General features: G+C 37.7%; 1 pseudogene; it reads left to right on the top strand.

Annotated features, from left to right (window-relative positions):
- The first annotated feature begins 8,212 nt into the window (after positions 1–8,212).
- On the top strand, positions 8,213–13,451 carry LOC138095015 (small ribosomal subunit protein eS4, X isoform-like; annotated as a pseudogene).
- Positions 13,452–20,435: the final 6,984 nt, after the last annotated feature.

A 20,435-nucleotide genomic window follows, 5' to 3' on the forward strand; every position in this document is an offset into this window, starting at 1 on the left:
CAATAATTATTTTGAAAAAGCATGCTGAATGTATAAAGATTCCACTACTGTCAACTGATTCGATGACAACAAAAAATTAATGTGAACAGAGTCTGGTACTCTATAGGGGCAATAAGGCTCACTTACTGATCTAGACCATATCTATTCAAATCCTGATAAGTCTGGATCATACCCACTCCATCTACTTAACATCCTGTGCTTCTGGAAGATGAAAAAGAATAAAAATAGAAGAGAAGAGAAAAGATGAGACAGGAAAGATGAAGAAAAAGTGAGAGGCAATAAGAATTGGGGTATGTTGAATAACTGCTCTGGCAAAAGGCATCCCCAAACTAATCCCTGGAAGCTTTGAATGGTACTTTACATGGCAAAAAAAAAAAAAAAAAAAGACTGTACAGGCATGACTGAGGATTTTGAGATGGCGAGATTATCCTGGATTATCTAAGTACAATCACATTTACTTCATAAGAAGGCAGAAGGAGATCTGACACAGACAGAAGAAGGTAATCTGACCACAGCGGCAGAGATTGGAGGGATGCAGTCACAAACCAATTAACCCCGGGCAGCCCCCAGAAGCTGGAAGAGGTGAGGCACGCATTCTCCCCTGGAACCTCCAGAGGGCGCACAGCCCTGCCAACACCTTATTTCAGTCCAGACTTACTAATTTGAGTCTTTTGGCCTCTGTGACTGTAAGAGAATCAAGTTCTGTTAGTTTAAGCAACTGAGTTTGTGGTAATTTGTTACAGCAGCCATAAGAAGTTAATACACCAATACTTCAGAATGGCTCATAGCAGCTGTTTAGAATAGATGAAAGGAACATAAGGCATCTACACAATACAAACTGTTTCTTTCCTACCTCGTTCACTCTTCAAACACAAGTTGCAGGGATAATAATAATAATTCTTAAAAAAGCAGGTTAGTTCCTATTTTAAAAGTATCAAATAAATTACAAAATTCTGGACCTTAGTAAATAATATGAATGTTGGTAGGCTGGGGAGAATCTATCACTTCATTCCTGGGGTATTTTTAAGTGAAAATACTCAAATATTAAAACTTTGATCTTCACTAAGAATGTCATCATTTCACATTTGTTTCATCTGAATTTTATAAATGTTAAAAATTTTTGTTAACATGACATTATAACTGATATCACCAACGTCCACTTCTGATCTCTCCAAATAATCTTATATACATCTAACAGAATAATTCTCAATCAGGGTACATACAAGTCTCAAGAAACTTGTTGGTTTTCCAGTAGGTACTTTATTCCAGAACAGAATATTTCAAGAGAACAGCAACCAGAAGGCATATGTTCAGATCTGGATCTGTTCTTTTTACTTACTATAGTACTGACCTCTTAAACTTATTTAACTTCTTTTTTAAGCCTTCATTTAATAGAAAAAAAACTAGTTAATTATCTAGACTAAAAAGAAAAACATGAACAACAGGAAAGGTGAGTAGACACACACAAAAAACAAAAGGATTAAGAAAGTGGTCCTGGCTACTTCACATCATTAACTTTAGCTTACCTTCAATTTCGTTATCAAAGTGAGATCATATTAACAATGCATGAACGCATGCTAACTCACTTCAATCGTATCCGACTCTTTGAGACCCTATGGACTGTAGCCCCCCCAGGCTCCTCTGTCCATGGGATTCCCAAGAATACTGAATGGGTTGCCAGGAGATCTTCCTGGCCCAGAGATTGAACCCACATCTCTTAACGTCTCCTAGCAAAGGCACACAGGTTTCTTTACCACTAGCACAACCTGGAAAGCCCAATATTAGTAATATCTGAACTATATGCACCTCACAAAGTTTTTCAGGATCAAATTAGATAATGCACATGAAAACACAACAAACTGTAAGAATTATGAGTATAGGATACTATGGTGAGGCAACAGAAACGTAACAGTATCAGTGAAGAACACGGCCCTTGGAAACACAAGATAATGAGTTTTAGTCCTAACTGGGTCATATACTATTATATGGAATTGGTACATTTCTAAATCCAAGTATTAATTCTGTCATCCATAAAACAAGAATACAACCATATTTCAAAGAAGGTGACATGAAAATGGTTTTATAAAGTTTCAGTTCAGTTCAGTTCAGTCACTCAGTCACTCTTTGTGACCCCATGAATCAGCATGCCAGGCCTCCCTGTCCATCACCAACTCCCGGAGTCTACTCAAACTCATGTCCATTGAGTCGGTGATGCCATCCAGACGTCTCATCCTCTGTCGTCCCCTTCTCCTCCCACCCTTAATCCCTCCCAGCATCAGGGTCCTTTCCAAAGAGTCAGCTCTTCGCATGAGGTGGCCAAAGTATTGGAGTTGCAGATAATTCAGCATCAGTCTTTCCAATGAACACCCAGGACTAATCTTCTTTAGGATGGACTGGCTGGATCTCCTTGCAGTCCAAGGGACTCTCAAGAGTCTCCTCCAACACCACAGTTCAAAAGCATCAATTCTTCGGGGCTCAGCTTTCTTCACAGTCCAACTCTCACATCCATACATAACCACTGGAAAAACCATAGCCTTGACTAAATGGACCTTTGTTGGCAATGTCATCTCTCTGCTTTTGAATATGCTGCCTAGGTTGGTCATAACTTTCCTTCCAAGGAGTAAGCGTCTTATAATTTCATGGCTGCAGTCACCATCTGCAGTGATTTTGGAGCCCCCAAAAATAAAGTCTGACACTGTTTCCACTGTTTCCCCATCTATTTCACATGAAGAGGATGGGACCAGATGCCATGATCTTCATATTCTGAATGCTGAGCTCAAAGCCAACTTTTTCACTCTCCTCTTTCACTTTCATCAAGAGGCTTTTTAGCTCCTCTTCACTTTCTGCCATAAGGGTGGTGTCATCTGCATATCTGAGGTTATTGATATTTCTCCTAGCAATCTTGATTCCCAGCTTGTGCTTCTTCCAGCCCAGCGTTTCTCATGATGTACTCTGCATATAAGTTAAATAAGTAGGGTGACAATATACAGCCTTGACGTACTCCTTTTCCTATTTGGAACCAGTCTGTTGTTCCATGTCCAGTTCTAACTGTTGCTTCCTGACCTGCATAAAGATTTCTCAAGAGGCAGGTCAGGTGGTCTGGTATTCCCATCTCTTTCAGAATTTTCCACAGGTTATTGTGATCCACACAGTCCAAGGCTTTGGCATAGTCAATAAAGCAGAAATCGATGTTTTTCTGGAACTCTCTTGCTTTTTCCATGATCCAGTGGATGTTGGCAATTTGACCTCTGGTTCCTCTGCTCGATGTTTTTCTGGAACTCTCTTGCTTTTTCCATGATCCAGCGGATGTTGGCAATTTGATCTCGGGTTCCTCTGCCTTTTCTAAAACCAGCTTGAACATCTGGAATTCCTGGTTCACGTACTGCTGAAGCCTGGCTTGGAGAATTTTGAGCAGTACATTACTACCGTGTAAGATGAGTGCAATTGTGCAGTAGTTTGAGCATTCTTTGGCATTGCCTTTCTTTGGGATTGGAATGAAAACTGACCTTTTCCAGTCCTGTAGCCACTGCTGAGTTTTCCAAATTTGATGGCATATTGAGTGCAGCACTTTCACAGTATCATCTTTAAGGATTTGAAAGAGCTCAACTGGAATGCCATCACCTCCACTAGCTTTGTTCGTAGTGATGCTTTCTAAGGCCCACTTGACTTCACATTCCAGGATGTCTGGCTCTAAGTGAGTGATCACACCATCATGATTATCTTGGTCGTGAAGATCTTTTTTGTACAGTTCTTCTGTGTATTCTTGCCACCTCTTCTTAATATCTTCTGCTTCTGTTAGGTCCATACCATTTCTGTCCTTTACTGTGCCCATCTTAACATGAAATGTTCCCTTGGTATCTCTAATTTTCTTGAAGAGATCTCTAGTCTTTCCCATTCTGTGTTTTTCTCTATTTCTTTGCACTGATTGCTGAGGAAGGCTTTCTTATCTCTTCTTGCTATTCTCTGGAACTCTGCATTCTTATCTTTTCTTTTCTCCTTTGCTTTTCGCCTCTTCTTTTCACAGCTATTTGTAAGGCCTCCCCCCCGCCATTTTGCTTTTTTGCATTTCTTTTCCATGGGGATGGTGTTGATCCCTGTCTCCTGTACAATGTCATGAACCTCCGTCCATAGTTCATCAGGCACTCTATCTATCAGATCTAGTCCCTTAAATCTATTTCTCACTTCCACTATATAGTCATAAGGGATTTGATTTAGGTCATACCTGAATGGTCTAGTGGTTTTCCCTACTTTCTTCAATTTTAGTCTGAATTTGGCAATAAGGAGTTCATGATCTGAGCCATAGTCAGCTCCTGGTCTTGTTTTTGCTGACTGTATAGAGCTTCTCCATCTTTGGCTGCAACGAATATATAATCAATCTGATTTCGGTGTTGACTATCTGGTGATGTCCATGTATAGATTCTTCCCTTGTGTTGTTGGAAGAGGGTGTTTGCTATGACCAGTGTGTTCTCCTGGCAATACACTATTGGCCTTTGCCCTGCTTCATTCCATATTCCAAGGCCAAATTTGCCTGTTACCCCAAGTGTTTCTTGACTTCCTACTTTTGCATACCAGTCCCCTATAATGAAAAGGACATCTTTTTTGGGTGTTAGTTCTACAAGGTCTTGTAGGTCTTCATAGAACCGTTCAACTTCATCTTCTTCAGCATTACTGGCGGGGGCATAGGCTTGGATTACCATGATACTGAATGGTTTGCCTTGGAAATGAACAGAGATCATACTGTCGTTTTTAAGATTGCATCCAAGTACTGCACTTCAGACTCTTTTGTTGACCATGATGGCTACTCCGTTTCTTCTAAGGGAATCCTGCCCACAATAATAGATATAATGGTCATCTGAGTTAAATTCACCCATTCCAGTCCATTTTAGTTTGCTGATTCCTAGAATGTCGACGTTTACTCTTGCCATCTCGTTTGACCACTTCCAATTTGCCTTGATTCATGGACCTAACATTCCAGGTTCCTATGCAACATTGCTCTTTACAGCATCGGACCTTGCTTCTATCACCAGTCACAACCACAACTGGGTATTGTTTTTGCTTTGGTTCCGTCCCTTCATTCTTTCTGGGAGTTATTTCTCCACTGATCTCCAGTAGTATATTGGGCACCTATCGACTTAAGTTCCACGAAACCTGAAGTGCTGTGAATACAGCACTTGTCTCATTCTCTTCTCGTGATCCTCACTTTCACTAGTTTCATTCTTTCCATGATGACCTTTCACTCCAATAAAGCTCATGTAATTACAACAGCTCTATATAAGTATTTTCTTACCATCTGCCAGATTTTGTCTATAAACTTTCTCCTCTCCCATCTTCTATCCAATTTGAATTTTCAAAAGGCTAGGTCAAAATTAATTTCATCTGAAAGTCTATAAACATTTAGGTACTCAATTCCTTTACATGCAATTAATTAAAAATGGTGTTTTGTGAAACATATCCCTCTCTACTCTCATTTGTCTGATTTAACACTGAGATGTTATTCAGAATGAAAAGTGAGCAACAAACAGGAAACTGAATGATACAGAAAATTAGAGAAGAGCATGAAAAAGGACACCTGTTTAATACAATGAGACAGGAAAGGGCAATAAAAGGCATATGGATTGGAAAGAAAGAAACAAAACTATCTTTGTTGGCAGATGACATGACTGTCTATGTAGAAAATCCAGAACAAAACAAAAAAACCCCAAACACAGGAACTAGTAAGCAATTACATCAAGTTTGCAAGATATAAGGTTAATATACAAAAGTCAATTACTTTTCTATAAAGCAGCAAAGAACAAGTAAAATTTGAAATTTGAAACATATTATCATTTACATTAACACCTAAAATTGAAATGCTGCTGCTGCTGCTAGGTCGCTTCAGTCGTGTCCAACTCTGTGTGACCCCATAGACGGCAGCCCACCAGGCTCCCCCATCCCTGGGATTCTCCAAGCAAGAACACTGGAGTGGGTTGCCATTTCCTTCTCCAGTGCATGAAAGTTAAAAGTGAAAGTGAAGTCGTTCAGTCGTATCCAACTCTTAGTGACCCCATGGACTGCAGCCCACCAGGCTCCTCCATCCATGGGATTTTCCAGGCAAGAGTACTGGAGTGGGGTGCCATTGCCTTCTCCAAAAATTGAAATACTTATATATAAATCTAACAAATATGTAGAAGATCTATATGAGAAAAAAGTATAAAATTCTAATAAAAGAAAGCAAAGAACTAAATAAATGGAGAGATATTCCATGTTCATGGATAAGACTCTCAACATTATCAAGATGTCAATTCTTCCTGACTTGCACTACAGATTCAATGTAATCCCAATCAAAATTCTAGCAAGTTATTTTGTGGATGTTGCAAACTGATTCCAAAGTTTTCACAGAGAGACAAAATACCCAGAATAGCCAACTCAATATTGAAAAAGAAGAATAAAGTCAAATGACTGATACTACCCAATTTCAAGCATTATTATAAAGCTCTAGTAATGAAGACAGAATGGCACCAGTGAAAGCACAGATAAATAGACCAGTGGAGCAGAACAAAGAGTCTAGAAACAGACCCATATACACAGTTAGCTGATCTTTAACAAAGCAAGAAAGGCAATACAATGGAGGTCTTTTCAACAAATGGAGGTGGAATCGATATCCACAAATAAAAAAATGAAACTGCACACAGACCTTACTTATATCCTTCAGAAAAATTAACTCAAAATGGATCACAGACCTAAATGTAAAATGCAAAACTATAAAACACTTAGAAGATAACACAAGAGTAAATTCTAGATGACCTTGGGTATGGCAATGATTATTTTTAGATATGACACCAAGGCACAATTCATACAAGAAAGAACGGTAAGTTGGACATCCCTATTAAAAACAAAACAAACACACATACATTCACTTACACACAAAAAACCCACAAAAACTTCTACTTTGGGAAAAACATTGTCAAGAGAATGAGAAGACAAGCAACACACTGGGAGGAAATATCTGTAGAAAACCCCAACTGATAAAGAACTATTATTCAATTAAACAAAGAACTTTTAGAACTAAACAATAAGAAAATTAACCACCTGATTAAGAAATGGATTAAAGAAAGACCTTAACAGACACCTCACCAGAAAAGATACAGATGGTAAGTAAGCAGATGAAACGTTGTCATTGGTCATCAGGAAATTGCATATTAAGACAACAATGAAATACTACCTCACTCACAGTTATTAGAATGGTTAAAACCCAGAACACTGAGAACAGCCAATGTGAGGGACAATATGGGGCAAAAGGAACTTTCATTCATGGCTAGGGGGAATCCAAAATTGTACAGCAACTCTGGAAGACACTTTAATAGCTTGTTATATAACTAACCTGTATAGTTTTATAAGTGACTTCCCTGGTGGCTCAGACAGTACAGCATCTGCCTACAATGCGGGAGACCTGGGTTCAATCCCAGGGTTGGGAAGATCTTCTGGAGAAGGAAATGGCAACCCACTCCAGTATTCTTGCCTGGAAAACCCCACGGATGGAAGAGCCCAGTAGGCTACAGTCCATGGGGTTGCAAAGAGTCGGACACAATTGAGCGACTTCACTTTCTTTTCTTTCTTATAAAAGGAAACATACTCTTACCATACAATCCTGCATTCGCCTTCCTCAGTATTTACCCAAATGAACTGAAAATTTATGTCCACACAAAAACTTGCATATGGATGTTTATAGCCACTTTATTTTGAAGTGCCAATACTTGGAAGCAACCAAGGTGTCCTTTAGTAGGTGAATGGGTAACTATTAAACTATGCTACACCAAGACCACGGAATATTATTCAGTGCTAAAAGAAATGGGCTGTCGAGCTTCTGAAAGACGTAGAGAAAATGTCTTATCAAGGAAAAGAAGCAAACCTGACAATGCTATACACTGCAAGAGCCCAATTATATGATATTCTGGAAAAGGCAAAACTATAAAGACAGCAAAAATATCAATGGTTGCTAGGGGTTTTGGGGAGGGAAGATGAATAGGCAAAGCACCCAGGACCTTTAGGGCAGTGAAATTACTCTATACAACACTATAATGGTAGATATGTATCATTATACACCTGTCCCAACCCACAGAATATACAACACCAAGAATGAACCCTCAGGTAAATTATGGACTTTGGGGGATAATGTGCCAGTATAAGTTCATCGACTGAAACAAATGCACCACTATAGTGGGGGACATGGATAATGGGGGAAGGTGTGCACGTGCTGGTGAAGGGTATAAATGGGAAACCTCTGTACGTTCCTCAATTTTGCTGTGAACCTAAAACTGTTCTAAAAAATTAAATCTTTTAAAAAGCAAATTAAGCGAGAAAAAAAGGAGATCTAGCTACTTTATAAGTTCATACCTCTCCCAGACCCAATAATTGTGTCCTACGATATTTAAAAGAACCTCTGAATGAGACCCCTGAATCACTGCCAGTGCCACAAGACTAAAGACTATTTTAAAAACTAAGACAGTAATTTCTACTAACATCTTGGAAAGGATAATGTTAATTTTAGATAACATTATAAAACAAATTATTAAAGATCTGATTTGTGAATACTGAGAAGACGATGTAGTGATTTCTAACACTGGGATGGACGAACTAACAAGAAGATATGTCACAGATGAATCTTGGGGTTTCTTTTTAATGTATTTAGAAGACTTCCAGATCAGAAAAATACAAGATATTTAACGACATGATTTTGAGAACAAAACCAAAAGTATAATAAGCTAGTTCAGTTAGCTACATTAGCATGTGGTTGGATAACCACACTACAGAATACTACTTAATGGGATGAGGTCTACCTGGAGGGAGGTGTCTGCTGGTACGGTGTAAGGCCAAGATGAAGATACTGGGGGCAGGCCCTTCAGCTCTGCAGATGATACAAAGCTGCAGAGGACAACAAATACATCAGCCAGTAAAACATGTATCAAAAAGACCTGACATCTAACAAGAAGAAATTTAAGAGGGATAAATGTTGAGATTCTATAGTGGATTCCAGAACAACTATACAGGTATAAAGTAAGAGAGAAAAAACTCACCTGTTGGATGTGAATCTTAGGGAGGTTTAATGTGCATTGATAGAACTATAATACATAGAACTAGAGAGGAAACATTCCACTTGGCTCTGCAAATGTCAGACCATATCTGGAATACAGATTTGGGGTACCATCCTTTAAAAGGGATCTAAGCAGAGTACAACAGCTGATGAAGAGAAGAACCTCCAGACATGTATTATGAGTATGGAGTCCTTTAACAAAAACAGGAAAACTGAGAGGTGTGTGAAAAAACCAAAGGGTGAAAGTTACTCAATAACAATATTATAGAATTGTTTGAGGAATAAATGTGTTTATACATATGAAGGGCTTAGAATAGTGTCTATCATTTAGTAAGTTTGTGATAAATATTATTTTATTCATTATTAAGCCATTACTAGTGATTTTTTTTTTTCTACATTGTCTGCTTAAGAGGTATTCTGCTTTTTACATTGTACAATCTCTTACTATTGGGTAAGAAATCTACTTTGTACCACAGACATCTTGGACTACATAAAGTATTAAAGAATTGTTGATTCTCAAAACAAGTTAAGGAGTTATTGGTTAGAGCCATTGTTAGTGTAAGAAGAAATCGTATAGTAATAGATCAAAAATTAAACTGATTTTTGTGTATGCAATTGAAGACTGGCAAATTACCATTAACATGATATGAAAGTTTAACACAATACTGATTTGTAAATAAACACATATATGTACACATGCAACACACAAAAACACAAATGTTTGGGTAAATATGCTGCTGCTGCTGCGAGGTCGCTTCAGTCATGTCCAACTCTGTGCGACCCCATAGATGGCAGCCCACCAGGCTCCGCTGTCCCTGGGTAAATATGACACATATCCAAATATGCACGATGGTATGATTTTAAGAAACTGGGCTCTGGAAATCAGGCTCCTTGGGTTACAATACTGATAGCGATGTGACCTTAGAAAAGTGATCTTAAAGTCTCAGTTTCCTCATCTGTAAAGCACACACAAAATGGTACCCAGTAAGTACCTGACAACTGTTACGTACTACTTATTATCTTCCTTACGAATATTCAGTTTTTGCCAGCTAAAACAATGTGACTCCCTTCCATGCTCACCAAAAAACGAACGAAGCTAACTTACTGTCAAATGAACAAATACAAACAGGTCAAGGCCAAAGCCTGACTAATCTGACCAGAAAAGATACAGTAAGCCACTTTTATATTTAGACAGTTTATTCATTACTCACAAGACAGTAGAAGACTAAGCTCCCTGGATCCCTGCCCCACACATCAAAAAGGAAAATGCATACAAAGGGGGCTGGATGGCAGCAGCAGTTTTGCATCCCACAGCTCTACTATGTGAAAGTCCCATACCTCATCACACTTGTGTGTGTCAGTTGCTTAGTTGTGTCTGACTCTGCAACCCCATGGACTGAAGCCCGCCAGGTTTCTCTGTCCATGGAATTCTCCAGGCAAGAATACTGGAGTCGATTGCCATTTCCTTCTCCAGAGGATCTTCCCAGCCCAGGAACTGAACTCAGGTCTCCTGCATTGCAGGAAGATTCTTTACCGTCTGAGCTACCAGGGAAGCCCCATCACTCTAGGAAGGTAAAGAGAAACAGCATCATGGCAGATTTCCAGGGGAGACAGAGAGGCATGCAGGAGATGGCTTCGTAGCAGTTCCTTAAAGACCTTCTTCTCATGTTCCAAGAGAATCACAGGGTGTTCCAAGACTCAGATAAGCTTCAGTGCCCGAGTCCAAGCTTCTGCCTATGTGGATATATGCAAGGTCAGAATACCATGATGAAGCAGTTTCCCTATACTTATACCCTTTATAGTATTTCTCCTTTTTTCTCTCCAAAATAATAAAAATGATCAAAGTTTTAAAAACCACTCAAGGAAGGATACTGGTAAAGATGACATACGTTTTTAAAGGAACACCCACACAAATTTCTATCATTGGACTGGATGCAAATGACACGATGTCCACTCCCTTTAAGAACTACTGAGAATAAAGTTTAAGAGACTATATTCTTATAACCAAAATGATTTGAACTATGAACTTTAAACAGGCAAGTAAATACAGGGAACTTAAAATGAATTACATTGAAGATTTGTCATAACACATCATTTTTAACACTTTAAATTTGACTTCTCTTACTCAAGAATTTGACTTTAAAGAAATTCACAGAACTTTAAAAAGAGAAAGCTTTAAAACAATGGTTCCCAAAATATGATCCTTGCACTAGCAGCATCAGTATCACCTAGGATCTGCTAAAATGCAAATTCTTGAGCCCAAGCACACACCTAACCTCAGGATTCAGAAACTACAGAGGAGGAGCAGCAATCTGTGTTTCAAGAATGTGTTAGCATTCTTATGCACGTTACTGTTTTAAAATCAGTTAAAATATTTCCAGCACAAGTGTAACTACTTTAAAATTATTGCAAATTATAACTGTACCTCCTTCAAAACTATGAATTACAACTGTGACTATACTTGGTTCTTATTTACCCATAAATGGCTAAAAATAGCTCACGGAAGCAAGAATTCCGAATCTTCAAAACCTGACCTTTGCCAGCTTTACACAGTTTCATTTATCTTATCAATAACCTTGTGCACAATGAAAGGTAAGTACCATGGAAGACGGGAAAGAACGCTGAGTCAAAGTGTAAATTTCAGGGCCAGAGAGATGAATGGGTTCAAGTCAACATTTGACTACTTTGTAGCTGCAGACTTTAGGCAAATTGCTTACTCTAAACTTGAACATTCTCGTTTGTAAAATCTGTTGTGGATTAAAAAGAATGTTTGATTTGGAGAAACAAATCAGTGGAGAAGAATAGAAAATACAGAAATAGATAATTTAACATATGAAAATTTAGCTTATGATAAAGGCAGCATTTCAAAATCAGTGAGGAAAAGTGTGACTTTTAAGTAAACATGTTGAGATAACAGAATAACCACAAGAAAAAAAGATAAAATTAGATCCCTTCCACATATCTGGGAGTTCCCTTGTGGCTCAGAGAGTAAAGCGTCTGCCTACACTCGGGTTTGATCCCTGGGTAGGGAAGATCCCCTAGAGAAGGAAATGGCAACCCACTCCAGTACTCTTGCCTGGAAAACCCCATGGATGGAGGAGCCTGGTAGGCTATAGTCCATGGGGTTGCAAAGAGTCAGACATGACTGAGCCACTTTACTTCCACATATCTACACCAAGATAAATTCCTAACGGATCAGAGGTATAAATGGAAAAAATGAAAATATAAAAGTATTTGAATAAAATGGTGTGAATCTCTCTATAACTTGAGATTGAAGAATAGTTTCCTAACTACGGTACAAGTGAAAAGACAGGTCAGATTAATTACCTTAAAAAACTTTGAATAGTTAAAAAATTCAGAAGCAAAGAAAAACATGTGAATAAGGTTGAGAAAAATATTTATAATATATATAAAGATGCAACATCAATAAATAAAACATTCCTAAAATACTCTAGCACTATAGAAAAAATAGTCTAAAGAAATGAACAGGAGGTTAAAAAATTTGTGGTTCTTAAGCAAATTTTTCAACTTCATTTGTAATCAAATGAATTAAAACTATATGGAGGCCTCTTTTTGTGCCCAGCACAACCACAGCTAGAGGTCCCAAGAAGCACCTGGAGCCTGTAGCAGCTCCAAAAAACTGGATGCTGGATAAACTGACTGGTGTGTTTGCCCCTCGGCCATCTACTGGTCCCCACAAGCTAAGGGAATGTCTCCCCCTAATCATTTCCCTAGACTTAAGTATGCCCTAACAGGAGATGAAGTAAAGATTTGCAGCAGCGTTTCATTTAGATCAATGGCAAAGTCCCACCAATAACCTACCCTGCTGATTTTATGGATGTCATCAACATTATTAGACTGGAGAGAATTTTCGTTTGATCTATGACATGAAGGGTCACTTTGCTCTTCATCATATTACACCTGACGAGGCCAAGTGTAAGTTGTGCAAAGTGAGAAAGATCTTTGTGGGGACAAAAGGAATCCTTCATCTGGAGACCCATATGCTCGCACCATCCTTTACCTTGATCCCCTCATCAAAGTGAAGGACACCATTCAAATTGCCTTGGAGACAGACAAGATTACTGGTTTCATCAAATTTGACACTAGTAACCTGTGCATGGTGACTGGAAGTGCTAAACTGAAAAGAATTGGTGTGATTACCAACTGTAAGAGACATCCAGGTTCTTCAGATGTAGTTCATGTGAAAGACCCCAATGGCAACAACTTTGCCACTCGGCTCTCAAACATTTTCATTATTGGCAAAGGCAACAAACCATGGATCTCTCTTCCCCGAGGAAAGGGTATTTGCTTTACCACTGCTGAGGAGAGAGACAAAAGACTGGCAGCCAAACAGAGAATGGATAAAATGATCTCCATATGACATGACTGGAAAAGTCTTTGTACTTAATTAAAGGCTTTCCTTGTGGCTCAGCTAGTAAAGAATCTGCCTGCAATGCAGGAGACCTGGGTTTGACCCCTGGGTTTGGAAGATCCCCTGGAGAAGGGAAAGGCTGCCCACTCCAGTATTCTGGCCTGGAGAATTCCATGGACTGTATAGTCCATGGGGTCACAAAATGAAAAGAAAATGCCATAAAAAAACACACCAAAAACAACTATATGGAGTTATTAATAACAATGCTTTCCTGACAATATACTTTTGGTGAGGCTATGAGAAACAAGCACATTCATCCATCCCCGTGAGAACACTGAATGAGACCTCTGGAAATAGATCTGGAAAATTTAGCAAAATTACATTTGCATTTACTCACTAATCTAACAATTCTATTTCTAAGAAATTATCAAAAAATACACACTGGCAAAAAATATACAAAGACAAATGCATAAGGCTAATAATTACAGGTCTATTTGTAAAAGCAAAAGAATAATACCTTATGCTTTTTACTTTAGTATTTGAGAGACCAAAAGGCAACGAACCAAGAATCTTAAGCTCTAATGCCCACCAACAAAAGGGTGGGTGCAAGAAACCCATGGCATATCCACACAATGGAATACTACGTAGCTGTGAATGGGAATAAGGAATCCCTGTATATACTACTCTGCAGGGTCTTCCTGATCCAAGCATGGAAGAGAAATATGTGTACAGTATGCCAGTATTTATTTAAGAAAGGGGGGGGGGGTTACAAATATATATACCCACTTATTTTTTTTTTAAGGAAATATAACTTGGTATATTTTTAAAAAGGTTACCTACCAGAGGAGGGAGAGAACAGAGTGGAGGGGATAGAGATAAAGCTACACATCTTTGAACATATTCCATTTTTATAGATTTGACTGTGGAATTAAGGTAGTATTTTACACAATTATAAAGCAAAATTAAACCTTAAAAACAACAATTTGAAAATAAAAGGAAACAAAGGAACCCAATGTTCAGTTAGCAGTCTAACCATACCATACCAAGTAACTTTAAAACAGTAATTTGATGGGCCATCCCTAGAGAGGTGTGCCTTAAAAAATCTTATACCACTTCACATAGTTGCGGAAGATGTTATTTGTATTCTGAAACGGTTACTGTGCACTGCCATGGTACATAATTATCTGACATTTCTAGCTCTATCATCCCTGGTCATCATTCGTGACCTGGGATTTTTAGTAAAGGAGGAAAGAGAGAAAGACATAAGGCTGAGATATTAAACATAAACCCTGCAGTCTGATTTTTTTTTTTATGTTTTATTTATTTGGCTTTTCTGAGTTTTAGTTTTGGCATACCGGATCTTTATTGCATCATGTGGGATCTAGTTCCCTTACCAGGGATTGAACCCAAGCTGCCTGTATTGGGAGCATGGAGTCTTAGCCACTGGACCACCAGGGAAGTCCCTGTAGTCGGATTTTGAAGTGAAAATAACAGAATAAATGTATATATATAAACAATATTATACACACTAACTATATAAATTACGCATATAACAAAATACATACAAGATACAAATGTATAAAATGTGTAATTAAGAAAAAAATTAAATTATATTTTTGAGCTCTGTCAACTGAAAAAGGTTAGAAATTATGACCAACCCAGTAGCACAGAGCACTCCTAGCACCAGATGGGGTCCCTACACATTGTTTCCCTCTAAGGACATAGAATTCCTTGGACAAACAGCTGATTCTAGACCTAGGACAGAAAAAGTCAAGATAAATTTGGAATCATTACATACTAGATAGCAATAAAGCTATCAGTGATGACTAAGGTCACAGAAACTTTGGAGCCAAACTGAGTAGGCCTTCAGTAGTCACAGATGGGACAAACCAATCATCCACTGTAGTAACTGCAGTTGATGAAAACAGCAGACGTGCTTAAATCCATGAGTTCATAGTAACACAATTATGACAATTTTAAAAACCTGATCACCACTAGAAGATGCTAATGAATCAACTCATTATTTGAATCCAAGCAAATAAAGGGAAAGAATCAAGCATTTATCATACCTTTCCTACATCACAAATCCTAAAAGATGATGCTGTGAAAGTGCTGCACTCAATATACCAGCAAATTTGGGAAACTCAGCAGTGGCCACAGGACTGGAAAAGGTCAGTTTTCATTCCAATCACAAAGAAAGGCAATGTCAAAGAATGTTCAAACTACCACACAATTGCACTCACCTCACATGCTAGCAAAGTAATGCTCAAAATTCTCCAAGCCAGGCTTCAACAGAACGTGAACTAAGAACTTCCAGGTCCTCAAGCTGCATTTAGAAAAGGCAGAAGAACCAAATATCAAATTGCCAACATATGGTGGATCATAGAAAAAGCAAGGGAATTCCAAAAGAACACCTATCTCTGTTTCGTTGACTACGCTAAAGCCTTTGACTGTGTGGATCACAACAAACTGGAAAATTCTTAAAGAGATGGGAATACCAGACCACTTTACCTGCCTCCTGAGAAATCTGTATGCAGGTCAAGAAGCAACAGTTAGAACCAGACACGGAACAATGGACTGGGTCCAAATTGGGAAAGGATTATCTCAAGGCTGTAGACTGTCACCCTACTTATTTAACTTATATGCAGAGTACATCATGTGAAATGCCGGGGTGGATGAAGCACAAGCTGCAATCAAGACTGCCGGGAGAAATATTAATAACCTCAGATATGCAGATGACACAACCCTTATGGCAGAAAGCAAAGAAGAACTGAAGAGCCTCTTGATGAAAGTGAAAGAGAGTGAAAAAGCTGGCTTAAAACTCAACATTCAAAAAACTAAGATCATGGTATCCAGTCCCAGAACTTAATGGCAAATAGAAGGGGACACAATGGAAACAGTGACAGAGTTTATTTTCTTGGGCTGCAAAATCACTGCAGATGGTGATTTCACTGCAGCCATGAAATTAAAAGACACTTGCTCCTTGGAAGAAAAGCTATGACCAACCTAGACAGCATATTAAAAAGCAAAGACATTACTTTGCTAACAAAGGTCCATATAGTCAAAGCTATGGTTTTTCCAGCAGTCAAGTATGGATGCGAGAATTGGACCATAAAGAAAGCTGAGTACTGAAGAATTGATGCTTTGGAACTGTGGCATTGGAGAAGACTCCTGAGAGTCCCTTGGACTGCAAGGAGATCATACCAGTCCATCCTAAAGGAAATCAGTCCTGAATATTCACTGGAAGAACTGATGCTGAAGCTGAAACACCAATACTCTGGCCACCTGATGCAAAGAACTGACTCATTTGAAAAGACCCTGATGCTGGGAAAGACTGAAGGCAGGAGAAGAGGACAGAGGATGAGATGGTTGGATGGCATCACCGACTTGACGCACATGAGTTTGAGCAAGCTCCAGGAGTTGGTGATGGACAGGGAAGCCTGGCATGCCGCAGTCCAGGGGGCTGCTAAGAGTCAGATACGACTGAGCAACTGAACTTCCTATATTAACTGTACAAGTGGGTTACCAAACAGATGAGGGTCAGTTTTTCCTTATAAAAGCACCCCAGTTTTTAGAGAAGGAATGACAGAATATCACCATTTCTCAATCTTAACGAAGTAACAGAGGCAGGCATTGGTTACGAAGGGCTGCTAACATCACAAAAACAGAAACCACCAGACAACAGGGCCTTCTGATAGGAGATCATAATACCACCTATAACCCATCACACACACACCAAAATCAAACGAAGTCGATAGACTTGATCCAAGCATTAATCTGTAAGAAATAAAGAGAAAAGAAAAGCATTTTAAACCATAACAGAAAGATGCAATCAGCAAATGTTAGATAAAATTAGACTCAAACTTTCCATTGTCTACAGCAACTTCACAATTTTAGATTCTGAAACCAAGCTAATGAAGGTCAAGTTCTGAGTTGTTATACTTAATCGACACCTAAGCTACAAAACCGTAATGCTGAAATCAGCTGGGAGGCAATTATCTGCTACAATAAGAGCAAACAAATGGTGAGGAGAAACAAGAATTGTTTAAATTTCTTTTCCACATTTCAGTTCTCACAGAATTCAACTAATTAGGGCATATAATTTTTTTAATTTATTTATTGTTTAATTGAAGGATAATTGGCTTTACTGAATTTTGTTGTTTGCTGTCAAACCTCAAGAGGCATATAATTTTAACGCTGAACCTATGGAACAAGGTGGCATATTTTCCTTTTATCTGAGATTGACTTTCATTATATCTGGAGTTAACAAAAGTAAAATTAGAAGCCTGTTATACAAATCACTCACTGTACATAGATTCCAAAATAATACAGAAGAAAGCAAGTCCCCAAAGCCATTACCACATCCAGTAACAGCTCGAAGTTATAGAATTAACCCATCTACTGAAAAACTGGTTAGAAAAAAACGTGAAATTCTGTTAATTTATAAAGATTACTGCTTAAAATGTAACAGGTTTTTTTATTGTTTAAAAGTACAGTTTTTGACTTGAAATGAACAGTGGATTTGGGACATAAATCTAAGTAAATGAAATATAACACTGATACACAGTAAGAAAACCTGTCTAATTCTACATGGATAAAAATAAGCTCATAATTTCTTAACCGTATTATAAACTTTTGACTCAAGCAAGAAACCAAAAAGCCTCAAAACAGAAACTCAAAGAGGAAAATTAAAATACATACCATCAAATAATACACAGTAATAGATATGAATGATTAATGATGGAAAAACCTAATTTTATCCTAGTTTCAACAGCCTCCTCCCTCAAAACGTTTCCAAAGCTCTAAGCAAGTAGCTAAAATGACTAATTTCAGTAATTACTTTCCAATGGAAACACCCACAAAATGTGCCGTAGTGCAAATGTAGATGGTGTAACCTCAGAAAACTGTTGTGAGGATTAAATGAGTTAATATTAAGGACTCAGCAGAGTGTATGGCACACAGCAAACATTCAGTAAATAATAGTATAAGTATAATTACTTGTTAATGTTAAGAGCACTTTTCATTCACATAGAATTTCTTCACAATAACTTCCTAAACTATACAAAATTCTTAACAGTTTACAGAATGCACTTATTTCCAATATCCCTCGATGTCTGTAAATCTGAGTAAGAACAAGGAAAAAACTATAGCGGTTAATCCAACCAATAAATATTTTATTCTGACTATGGAAATAACGGATGTTTTTAGGGCAACTGTGTTTATCTTCAGTTCAAAAAATTAAGGTATATATCACACATTCTTATAACCCATTAATTTAACTAAACTTTCTTGAAATTACTATTTTAACTTTCTAAAATCTGAATTTTCTATTTGCAATGTATTCTTAATTACTCCCTTTCAACTTTCAGAGGTGTACTATTAATATACCCAATAGTGTATTCCACTACTCTGAAATTTAAGAAAGTTTTATCATATCTCTATATACAGATAAATACAAAACAAAAGTCAATGCACAATGTCTAGAATTCCCTTGATCCCTAGAATTAAAGGATAAGATTTTTAAAATTTGTTTCATAACAGAAATAAACAGAATACACATTAAATGGATGAGATTTATTTTCCACAAAATAACCCTCAAAGATGGGCTTCCCTGGCGCCTCAGCTGATAAAGAATCTGCTTGCAATGCGGAAGACCTGGGATGGATACTTGGGTAGGCAAGATCCCCTGGAGAAAGCAAAGTCTACCCACAATCCAGTATTCTAGCCTGGAAAATTCCATGGACTGTATAAGTCACTCCATGGGGTCTCAAAGAGTTGGACCCAACTCAGGGACTTTCACTTTCAACCCTAAAAGATAATCAGTAAGATATGGGATGCTGATAAGGTTCCATTTCCTAAATATCCATCATTGAGAATAATGCATCTTCCAAGTCTTCATCAAGGAAATTAAAGGTAATAGATATAAAACAGATAGCAATCTATAACACAGTGCTCTACAGGGCCCTAAGACAAGGGGGTTAAAATGAAAACTCATCTTGCTTTATTTCAAGGAAAAGGATATAAGTAGTTGATTTAAGCATTCAAACCTCTTGAAAAGTATTATTTATAGAGAGAACAGGTAATTCTTAAACTTCTACCATAATTTTAATGATGCTATATAATTCACGACTTTCCAAGTTCATTTTCTTTGTTCCATGATTACCACACAACTTCCCAAGTTCTTGGATACAGGAAAGACTGCACTGGATTTTCAACCTGAAAATTCTGATCACTGGAAAGAGTTTATTCCAACATAAACTGGCATTCTAATGTTACATTCTGATGTGTATATCATTCTTTTGGTTTAGTCTGAATTGAGTTCCTGATATCTTAGCATACAGCATACATGAGTTAAAGTATGAATTTGAACTTCTTTCACTGGATATATGAGAAACTGACATTCTTTCTCATTGACAACTGTCAAAATCATGTCTTGGTTTTCACTTTTCTGCCCTTATCCTACCCACAAAATTAAAAAAAAAAAAGTTTTTGGTCTACTGAAATATAGTCAAACCAAATCAAGGTAGATTCATTTAAACACTAAAATGATTAATTAAAATCAACTAACATCCTAGAATTTAAACCAAAGCAGAAGGATGCATGTTTACACAGGCTTCATTTACATTTATTCTACTTCCAAAAGAAAAGGAAAAAAGAAACCTATAATAATCAAATTGTACTTTAAGACAATATCCAGAAATGATTTTTGAACTTGCCTTACTTATCCAGCAAATACTTTTATAAAATTGGTTTGTCATACTAAGGACTTAAGGATTCAGGAGACATTCTGCGTGGTACAGAACTGGGTAGGAACACTTGCATTTTAAGTGCATAAGCTGGAGACTTCAAATGATAACAGAATTTTCTCACTGGGTCATTCAAAAACAACTGTATTATTACTTCCCCAAAATATTCTCTTCCACACTTGAAAAAACTCTGCCTCACACTAGGCACTCCGGCTCTTCAACTGTTTCCGCCTACGTTTAATTACAA

Source organism: Capricornis sumatraensis, chromosome 19 (genome assembly GCF_032405125.1).
Source record: "Capricornis sumatraensis isolate serow.1 chromosome 19, serow.2, whole genome shotgun sequence".
Taxonomy (NCBI): Eukaryota; Metazoa; Chordata; class Mammalia; order Artiodactyla; family Bovidae; genus Capricornis; species Capricornis sumatraensis.